This window comes from Psammomys obesus, unplaced genomic scaffold, assembly GCF_907164565.1.
Source record: "Psammomys obesus unplaced genomic scaffold, mPsaObe1.curated_primary_1811, whole genome shotgun sequence".
In the NCBI taxonomy this organism is placed as follows: domain Eukaryota; kingdom Metazoa; phylum Chordata; class Mammalia; order Rodentia; family Muridae; genus Psammomys; species Psammomys obesus.
In genome coordinates, this window is record NW_026596046.1 from 21483984 (window position 1) to 21494315 (window position 10332).

The window sequence follows — 10332 nt, forward strand, 5'->3', positions numbered from 1 at the left end:
TTTCAAGGATAAGGACCAGAAAGAGTTTGGAACCCTAGCCCCCACAGGAATGCATAGTAGGTGTGGCAGCCTGCCTATAATCTCAGCGCTTGGGAAGCTGAGCCAAGGGATTCCCCACAGCAAAGGAGCTAACTACGTGAGCGACTGAGGAAGATAGCCCACACCAACTTCCGAGCCTCGCCTGCACAAACACATGCATACATAGACACCCACTCACACACAGGAACACACGCGTATACACGCATACACAAGCAAAAAGACGGATTTTGTGAAGGATCTTATACATTTGCTTACCCTATTCATTTTAGTATGTAGAGGGGGATTTCTCACCAAGTGGTATTGATTTCCAATCTGCCTGAGAGTTATGTTGGAAACCACAAGGCTGAAGCTTCCTTTGATGCTTCCAGCTGGTTCCTGTGGGCTATGTGGAGTTCTCATTTTCGTGGATTCCCTGAGCCTCTCCATTTGCCCTTGGGTCTCACAGTACTGGCTGATACGGAAGGATCCTGATTTTAGCAGACCTTTCTCTGACACCTTTTGGGGACCAAGTTCCCTGTAGGGCTTTTTCCTATGCTGAAGCAAGATTGAGGAAAGGGCTCAGAGTTACTCACAGTTAGCCCGGCCAGGTAAGAGATGCCATGAGCAGCGGAGAGGGGGTGCCGGTCCCTGGCATCCCAGTAGTGGGGAGCGCCTGTGGATATGCCAAAGCGCATATCGGTGGTGACCACCCCCAGCTGGCAGATCAGGGCAGCCACAGCCTAGCTGCTGCACCTGTCCACTGCAGATGCACTTCTGGCCCCATGGTGAAAGACCCATGAAGACCTATTCTGCGTGGGCCCTGACATCCGAGCCACAGTGCGGAGAGCTAGCAACCTAAGAGCCGCTTCCGTGGCAGCTAATTCTCTTCTCCAGGGACGCATGTAGCAGGCACCACAGCTCCTGATTCTCTGCCTTCCTCTCCCCACAAGGCGTGCTCACGCACAAGCTGCGCTCAGCAACCCCATCTGCTCTGTGCTCTTTTGGGCAGGGACCTCTTCGTGTTTCTGGCAGACACCAGGCAACCTTGTCTAATTACAAGACTGACACCAACGGGTCCTGATTTCAACAGAGATCTGAAAGAAGAGCTTGGAGTTCGTTGCTGATTGCACGCTGCCTCCCAAACAGAAACCCAGGACCCTCAGAGCCATTTGTTTATTTTTGCTGTCTCGGATCTCTGTTCCCCCACCTCATGAGAGTATGTGGCTGCCGAGAGTGAGCTGTGTTTTTAACGTGAAAACCCTTCTCACATATAGAAAGTCATTGCCAATTTCAATAGGCAGCGCAGACACAAAGAACCCCCTCTTCTGATCACGTGTGTGCATGCTGCGATGTGCGCATGTACTCACCCATGCATGCAGTCAGGGAGGCAAGCGGTCAACCCTGGGTGTCTTTCTTCTATTACTAGCCACCTTGTTGTTTGAGACAGGGTCTCCCACTGAACCCAAAGCTTGCTGTTTTGGATAGGCTGGCTAGCCAGGAAGCCCAGGATCTGTCTGTCTCTGTCTGCCCAGCGCTAAGCTTATAGACACAAGATGTAGAAGGCATTTTTTGTGCAAATACTGGGGATTTAAACTCAGGTCCTTGTGCTTTGGTAGCAAGCACTTTACCCATTGACGAGGTATCTTTCCTATCCCTAAAGTTCCTGCTGGTGTTCACCAATCCACACAATAATAAGATTCAGGCCCTAGGAACACACAGGATAAAGATATGGTCCTTTACAGCCTATGGGGGACCACAGACACACATGGATACTATTCCTAGTGTGGGAACTTCTCCTCCAGAGGGGTGAGTTAAGTGCCTTGGATGAGGCAACTCTTTGAAACATGTCACCAAGGACCTACCCACGAGCAGAGACTTGGAAGCTGAGCGAGACGTCAAGGATGGGATGACCCTTCTGCATTGGGTCACACAAATCTCTTGGTGGCGGTGGGGCGTGGGGGTGTGGAAGAGGGGACAGCAACACCACAGCTCATTAAGGTTTAAGCTGCCCCTCAGGAATATGACCTCTGTGTGCTGTTACCTAATTCAATTCAAAGTGTTCTCCTCACCACCACCCCCAAGTTTTTGGGTCTCTCATGACGGAATCCAGAAGACAGGGATGGAGAGAGTTGACAAGAGAGCAGGTCCTCGGCTTTTGGCCTGCTTTTTCCTTAAAAAACACTAAAATTCTGCCTCAACTCTTTGTATATGATTATTCATAAACTAATTCTAAAGTGCTTTCTGAGTAGAATTAAAAATTTCCAAGGAATTGTGACCATATACAGCTTCTTCAAATGTGTGTGTGCGTGCGTGTGTGTGTGTGTGTGTGTGTGTGCGCGTGCGCGCGCATGCACGCGCGCGCATGCACATGGGGAGGCTAGAAAATTTGGTTCTCTCCTTCTGCCTTTATGTGCGTTCCAGGCAGTGAACTTGGGTCACTAGGTTAGTGTGGGAAGTGCCCTTGCCGCCAGCCATCTTGCCTGCCTGAGCGTTGCTCTGTTATAGTCTTAACTCTGTGCATATAGGACCAGTTTGTGTCTGTTGGGTGTGTCTTGAGGCACTGACAAGCATAAAGCCTGAAGTTGGAGGTTACAGTTGAGCCCAGGATGTACCCCATGTTAGCTGAGTGAATCCCACCACCATTCAAGTGGAGCCACATCATGTGACCTCGTGGACGGTGTGTGAGAAGATGTCAGCATGGTGCCTGTGGTGGGAAGAATGCCTAAGAAGAGGTAAGGTGGTAAGTACCATAAATATACAATTAGCTGTGGCTTTCAGCAAGGTACAAGGACACTCTGGCAGCTCCTGGCCATGGGAAGAGCCTCTACTGGGCTCAGACGAGTTGGCCAGTGTGTAACTAAAGGGCAGAGAGGAGAACAGAGAAGGCAGGGGTCTGATGACCTTCTTCCAGGGAGCTGAGGAACCTAAGAGTGAGGTGGCCACAGGCTGCTTCAGGAAGCCCCAACAGGGCTTCGGCTGGCTCTTGGGATGCAGCTGCCATCTTTGGGCAGCTCAACTGGAAAGGGACAATTTTCCCAAACGAGAGCAGAAGGAGAGATGCTGTCTTGTAAGTTCAGGACATCTGCTTCTCTTTACTCTCATGTTTCTCACCTGAGTCCGCCACAACAGGAAGCAATCACACTATGAGCCAGCGGAGGGGATTAGCACCAGGGAAGAAACCAGGGCAGGAATTGGTCAAAAGAAGCGTGGAGGAGCCAAAAGCACTGTAAATTCTCTTCTCACCAACCAAGTCATCAGATACACACATTCAGAGTGCCCACCTGGCCAGGTCAACAGGAAAGCATCCTTCGGGTAGGTGCCCAAGAAATTTTAGCCTCCCTTCCTCTTCTCAACTGCTTCCACATTGTCAGCAATGAGGACAAGACCAGGTTCTGAGACAGAAACAGCAGACCCACAGCCAGGGCATCCACCATGACTAGAGAAAGTCCCATCGTGCAACATGGGGACCCTTGCACAGACCGCTCTCCCCACCGAGCCTTCCCTGACCACCTCCAAATAGAATATTACATCTCAGCGACCAAATCCCTCCCCATTCAGGCCAGCCAGTCTCCTTCTACAGGAAATGGCCGCTGGCTCCACACACTGACTAAAAGGCCACTCACTCACCTGGCCCTCCTGGTACAGCCCATCAGGATGTCACCACCTTCACTTCTCTCTCCAGCTGCAGAGACCAGAACACGAAGTAATCTGCCTTGCCAGGGGCCTGGGATTGGAGTAAGTGGAGAACACTCCCCTCTCACACTGAGGCCAGCCCCGAGTCACAGCGCGGAGGGATGGCACACCCTGTCAGATGCTGCCTCCACCACCTGCTCTGGACAGGTGACTCTGGGTAAGAGAGTCCAACCTGGCACAGATTTGTGCAAACACTCTCAGCCGGAGCCATCTGACTTCTCCGCATGACAGGCCTGGTCCAAACGGGGGGGGGGGGGGGGGGGGGGGGCGGGGAGTCAGGACTGAGAGCTGAGCCTCAGAACAAAGTCAGCCATCTGGGCTGGCAGGAGCACAGGTCCTCTCCAGCACACAGTGAGACTTCTGCTCTGGCCCTGAGTGCCCCTGATGTCCACAAGCAGCCGAGGAATGATTAAAAAGACAAGAGGGTTATAGACAAGGGTCTGTCACCTGCCAGGAATTTTCCATAAGTGCTGTTGCACAGCAGTTCTGATGGCCATGCACAGGAGACCTCCACTACTCAGGAGGCTGAGGTAGGAGCTTCACAAGTTCAAGGCCAGGCTAGGCAGCTAAGCAAGACTTTGTGTGAACACAACATTTCAAAAAGGAATAGTAGTGCCGGGGTCATGCACTTGCCTAGCATGTGTAAGCCTTTGAGTTAGATTCCCCAGCATTGAAAAAAACAAAACAAAACAAGCAAACAAACAAACAAAAAACCCCACGTGAACAAGAAAAAAAATATCACCACATGATCCTGTGGGCAAACAAGTGTTACCATAACCATGTCACAAAATCACCACTCAAAATTTCTGTATGTACCTACTCACTCTGGGTCTGCTTAGTGACCTTGAGTCATAGCTAAGCATTCAATCAGCAAGGTCGAAAAACTTTCTTCAAAGTCATGACTAGCGAATCACCACCTGGGGTCTCTAAGTAAGGTGTTCCTGATTCCATAACCCAGGCCTGCCTTCCATTCTTGTGCCAACTTTCCCCTAACATATGAACTGACTAAAGGAGTTCTCAGGCCACAGCGCCCTCTACAGAAGGAGCGGCCAGCTCTGTAGGAACCATGGGTGTTCAACACGATACAGAGTATGCTTCATATAAGACCAATTACTTTACTTCCATGAAGCACGTTGAAAACCAATCTTGAGGGACATGGACCCCCTGAGCATCTGTTATCTTGTGACCAGCATGCCTTCCCCCCTCATCTCAGGTGACATTTAATCCATCTGTCTCAAGAGAACTTCCTACCCCCTCTTGTAAGCACAGCCTCTGCGGACAACAGGCTGCCTTCTGTGGCCTCTCCGGCATGTTTTTGACACCCTGCCAAATGTTTTACGTCCCTATGCATTAACAAAGGTGTGGGGGCAAACTGTAGGATGCCCTTGACATTCCATGCAAGACTGTGGAGGTCCACCCACTGCTAGGCAAGCAGGGTGGTAGCAAGAGATATCTTAGGAGGGCATTTTGATCATAAAGTTGCCTTTGTCAGTCGCAAGGGGACAGTCCCCTATTGTGGAACTAAGTCTGGAGGAAGGTGCAGAAATTTCTGAAATGCTGGGGGTGGGGGTGGGGGTTGGTTAGCCCTGCTCTGTATACTTATAGCCTCTCTTGAAGTTATCAAAACAGTGTAACTGAGCCAGACATGATGGCACACGCTTTTTAATCCCAGCACTCAGGGAGGGAGAGGCAGGTGGATTGCTGTGAGTTCAATGCCAGCCTAGTCTACAGAGTGAGTCCCAGGACAGATAAGGTTACACTGAGAAACCCTGTCTTAGGGGGAAAAAATGTAACTGGGACTCCAGTGGGCATTGTTTACTGTGGCTACTTCCCCCTGGCAGAGTGGTTGAGGAATCTGTTCCCCAGACCTGAGGAGGATCCTGGGAGCCCTCTGCATCAGAGCCAAATCCTCTCCATCATTAGCCTGAGTCTGGCTTTTTCCTCTCCCTCTCGATCTCTCTTAAGATAAATTTATTCTGTGACTGAATCTGACTCATTTGCAGTGATCTGCACCCCAAACTGGATCACACCTAGGATGTCAGGGCTTTCTGAAGAAGAGGACCTCCCTCCCTGCCCAGCAGTCCCCAGCCCTCATGGCTACCCAAAGCAAGCAGAGGTGTCCAGGAGAGCTCTGTCTTGGTCAGAACTCAGGAGCTGAGCTCTGTGAGCTCAGCCTCCCATGCTGGGGCTAAGAAGTATAATCAGAAACTCTAAGGTGCAGGGTGTCACTGAGCAAAAGCGGGGCACATGCTCACAGCCCCAGGAATGTGTGATGATACGAAGAAGCCTGTTCCTTGTGCATCTTGCAAAAGGTTCCTCCTTACCCTGGGAACCTTTTGCTCACTGAATTCCACAGTCACCTTGGCCTTTGAATTGTTTCTCTAACAAGTCAAACTCATGTTACCACAGCTGCTCCTCTTCCAAGAAAGTTCCCTTTCCAACTTTTTCTGAAGCTGGTTCTGTCCTAAATACAGCCTGTCTTGTCCATTCAAGCTCAATTACCCTCCCTCCCTCAACACACACACACACAAACTCTCTACTACATGGCTCTTGTTTATTTCCTTTGGGGAACCTTCCACCACTGGGGGATGACCTATTAGACTATTTGTGTCCCTGTGAACCATCAATCTGTCCCATCGAGAGTACAATCCCCAGACAAGGACCTCATCTGCTTTGTTCACCACAGGGTCCCCCAAACATGCCAGGCCCACATAAGGGCTCCATAAACATTTACAGAATGAGTCAACACATAACTGAGTGAATAAATAAACGACCGATGCCTCATAATGGCTTTCCACATTTGTTTGTGCTTTACGGTTTACAAAGAGCCTTTACATCTAGCTCATGTGATTAGACTCAGGTTAAATAGCATTTTAAAAACATACACTTCACTCGCAGCCCCTTAAGGCCCCAGAATGGGGAAAAACCGAGAGCATATTCCCCTCAAGGGAACAGAGTTCAGTTATGAGACCATTAGCCCTGGGCATATTTCACAGATACAAGATGAAGGAAATTGCCTGGAGGTGTAGAACCTGGGGGATGGTGGCAGTTCCCACTGCACAGAACTAACTGAGGCTCAGCTGTAATGCTGAGAATGGTCAACTTAGGGCTTGCATCTCAGTTTGCCTTTGGAAGGTGCCACAGTTCCCACCCTTGCCCTTAGGAGGACCCAGCAGGATGCAGAGGACAGATGTAAACCCAGCATCATTTGGATGGCCCTGCCCTTTTAGCATGAGCTAAAGAAGGGCACTTTGCCAAGCTGAGCTGAGAGAGGTTTCTCCCTGTCCTGCCCACCATCCCCATCTTTTGGTTAGGTTTGGGAAAGGTTAACACAAAGTTGGATGAGATGGTCCCAGCCTGGGTTGTACTGGGGTAAAGACCAGACTTGGGTGGTTTACCAAGCACCAGAACCCCACCAGCCTCTCCACCTGGAAAAAAGTGAAAAGACAGCTCTTACTGGCTGACATACAGGGTGAAAAAGCCAGTAGTGCCACCCAGCACAGCCCTGGCAGGAACTGCTGGGTCCTGCTGGCTCCAAATTAGGGAACCCTTCATCTTTTCTGGCTTTTTAAGAGTGTCAGAGATGTTCCGATGGGTGGGGTTTGGGTCCTAGGGTTTCATTTCAGAATGGGAAAGATAGAGGCTGAGGAGGACTGTGCCTAGTCGTGCCAGGCAGTAACTAGCCCCTCTCTCTCTCTCTCTCTCTCTCTCTCTGCCCACACAACTATCTGAAGAACGCTGCCTCCTGCCTCATATCAGAAAGCAACATTTAAACGATGAAGAAATCCTTTCTTTTCCTCATTTGTTATTGTCCTGGTATGACTGACTCGGTATGTAAAAATGTTAAATCTCTGCCAAGGTCGTAGGCTTGTCTCCTACAGATGTGTCTTACTTCTTCCACCTCCCAGGGTCAGCACAACCCACCCCCCACCCCACCTCCCGACAGAGAGAGAGCTGACAGCTACTGTTTCCCAAAAAACCTGTATACTTTTTAAGTTTTGCCACAGTCACCTCTTCAGGGAAGCCCTCCCTGACACGGCCTGCCAATTACATCACTGAATTTAGGGCTGCCCACTGTCCTCATCTGCATATCTGCTTTAAGCAGTAACTGTGGCTTTCCCATGCCAGGCTCTGTGGCTCACATCTCCCTCTGCAGCCTTGAAACTCAGTACAGGCACAAAGAGCGTGCCAAGTAGCTGTTGGATGAAGGAACAAGAGGAGGAAGGAAAAGAGGAGAAAAGACAGGGAGGAAGGAGGACAAAGGAAAGCAGGAGAGAGGGATGCTGAGGTCAGAGCCATAGACACGGACACAAGATAAACAAAACTTGCATCAGGCTGGGCTCATGTGCTCACATCCTAACAACAGACAGCAGAACCATCAGAGAACAAAGTACTAGCCCTGGAGTCCAGTGGCCTGCGTCCTCAGCTCTGCTGTTCACTGCCTGCATGACTTGCTACAGGCCATTCTCCCTCTGAATGCCAGGTTCTCTTCTGCAAATTGGCTATTATAAGGCCCGGAGGATGTTTGCCTGACATATTGGCAGCTCAAATAGCAGCTTTGCTTCTAGGCCCCGTGCTACTATAGTGCCCTGTTCATTCTCCAAAGCAGGGCACAGCAGCCACAATGCCCTGTAACTGGACCCTCTCCCTCTCTGTGCAACACCACTCAGACAGTTGAAAGCCTGTCCACCAACACTGCCTGCAGCCCGTTCTTGGCTTCTATGAGTATACTTTCCAGTAAACATAGCTCTTTGCCTCCAGGGTTGGGGTCAGGGCCAACCTGGGCTGCATCAGGAAGCGCAAGGCAGCCTCAAGGAAGCAGATAAACACCCATCTCCTGCCCAGGATCCACTGGGGCTCCCAGGAGGGGCTGAGAAAAACATGGATATGCACAGAGGCTCTATGTAGTTCTTTTATCATCTCTGAGATCTCCCATGATGCGCCTGCTCCATCTTTCCTGTCCTCATCTGCTCCTCTCATCCCACTATCCAACCCTCACCCATTCCCAGTGACAGCCTTGGTCAGTCTCTGTAACTTCCCTTTAGCCCCTTTAATTGAAAGTTACCTGCCTCGTGCTGCAGAATCTGCCTTCCACTGGCACCCACTGTGAGGCCTGCCTGCCAATTACAGGTAAGGATTCCGTCTCTAGAGTTAAGATGCTGAAGCAGACACTTCATTTTATGTAAATAAGCCTTCAACTTCGGTGACATGCACTTCTCAAAGTACCCTAAGCATTGGCTGAAGATATATTGTGTGTCTCGCAATCTGTAAATTGACAGATATTGGGGTACTTCTATACCTTCTGGAGTTTTAGCTATACCTGACACATATGTGAATGCATCAAAAAGATGGAACATGGAAGGAAAGCATGACTAAGAGATTGGTACATATAATGAAGGGAACATGATAAAAATCTAATGTTAGCAGTCCCTTGGGCCCAGATATTTTGGTTTTGTTGTTCTCCTTGTGGAGCTCCTGTTCCCGCCAGGTCTTTCCATCTCCCCCTTCTTTCATAAGATTCCCTGCACTCTGCCCAGAGTTTGGCTATGAATCTCAGCATCTGCTTTGATACCCTGCTGGGTAGAGTCTTTCAGAGGCCCTCAGGGGTAAGCTCCTGTCCTGTTCCCTGTTCCAGCAAAGGTCCATGTATGGAAATAACCTAGAACCCCTGCACAGATGTAACCCATGGCAGCTCAGTTTCCAAGCGGGTTCCCTAGTAAGAGGAAAAGGGATGTCTCTGACATGACCTCAGTGGTTGGCTTTTTGATCATCTCCCCCTGAAGGGGGTGGGGCAGTCTTACCAGGCCACAGAGGAAGACAATGCAGCCAGTCCTGATGAGACCTGATAGGCTAGAGTCAGATGGAAGGGGAGGAGGACCTCCCCTATCAGTGGACTGGGGGGAGGGTCATGGGAGGAGAAGAGGGAGGGAGGGTGGGGTTGTTAGGAGAAGAGGAAGGGGCCTACAATTGGGATACAAAGTGAATAAATTGTAATAAATTTTAAAAATAAATGTAAAAGAACATCTAATGTAGCTAATGGACACAGGCATGGAGAGTGTGGTGGTTTCAATGAGTGTGGCCATGCAGGCTCATTGATTTTGTCACCAGGGAGTGGCACTATTTGAAAGGATTAGGAGGTATGGCCTTGTTGGAAGGTGGTAGGTGGTTGGCTTTGAGGATTCAAATGCCCATGTGACTGTTAGCATCCCTCTCTCTTTGTGTGTGTGTTTGAATGTTATTTTCCAGCAATAGTGTGGCATATTATTAATACATGGTTCAATACATGGAGCACACTGGCCAGGATCAAAGCCTAGTCTTGCCCCATGGCCATCTGCTGAAACTCCCAGCTCCCGCATTTCGCTCACTTGTCAAACAGAGAGAAGTACATTGCCCTGGTATGGTGGGGAAGGTAAAGTAAGCTCTGCATGGGAAAGCCATCACTAGTTGTTTCTGCTGAACACACTCAGGAGGAGGAGGAAGAGGGAGTTGACCTTACAAAGGGGTACTCCAGAAGGCATAGGGAGGCCTCATTACAATATCCACACTCGGGACCAGGGACAGAGAGAGTTGGCTGATGGAAGGATGAATCTTGCTTCTCTAGCAAAAAAAAAAAAAAAAAAA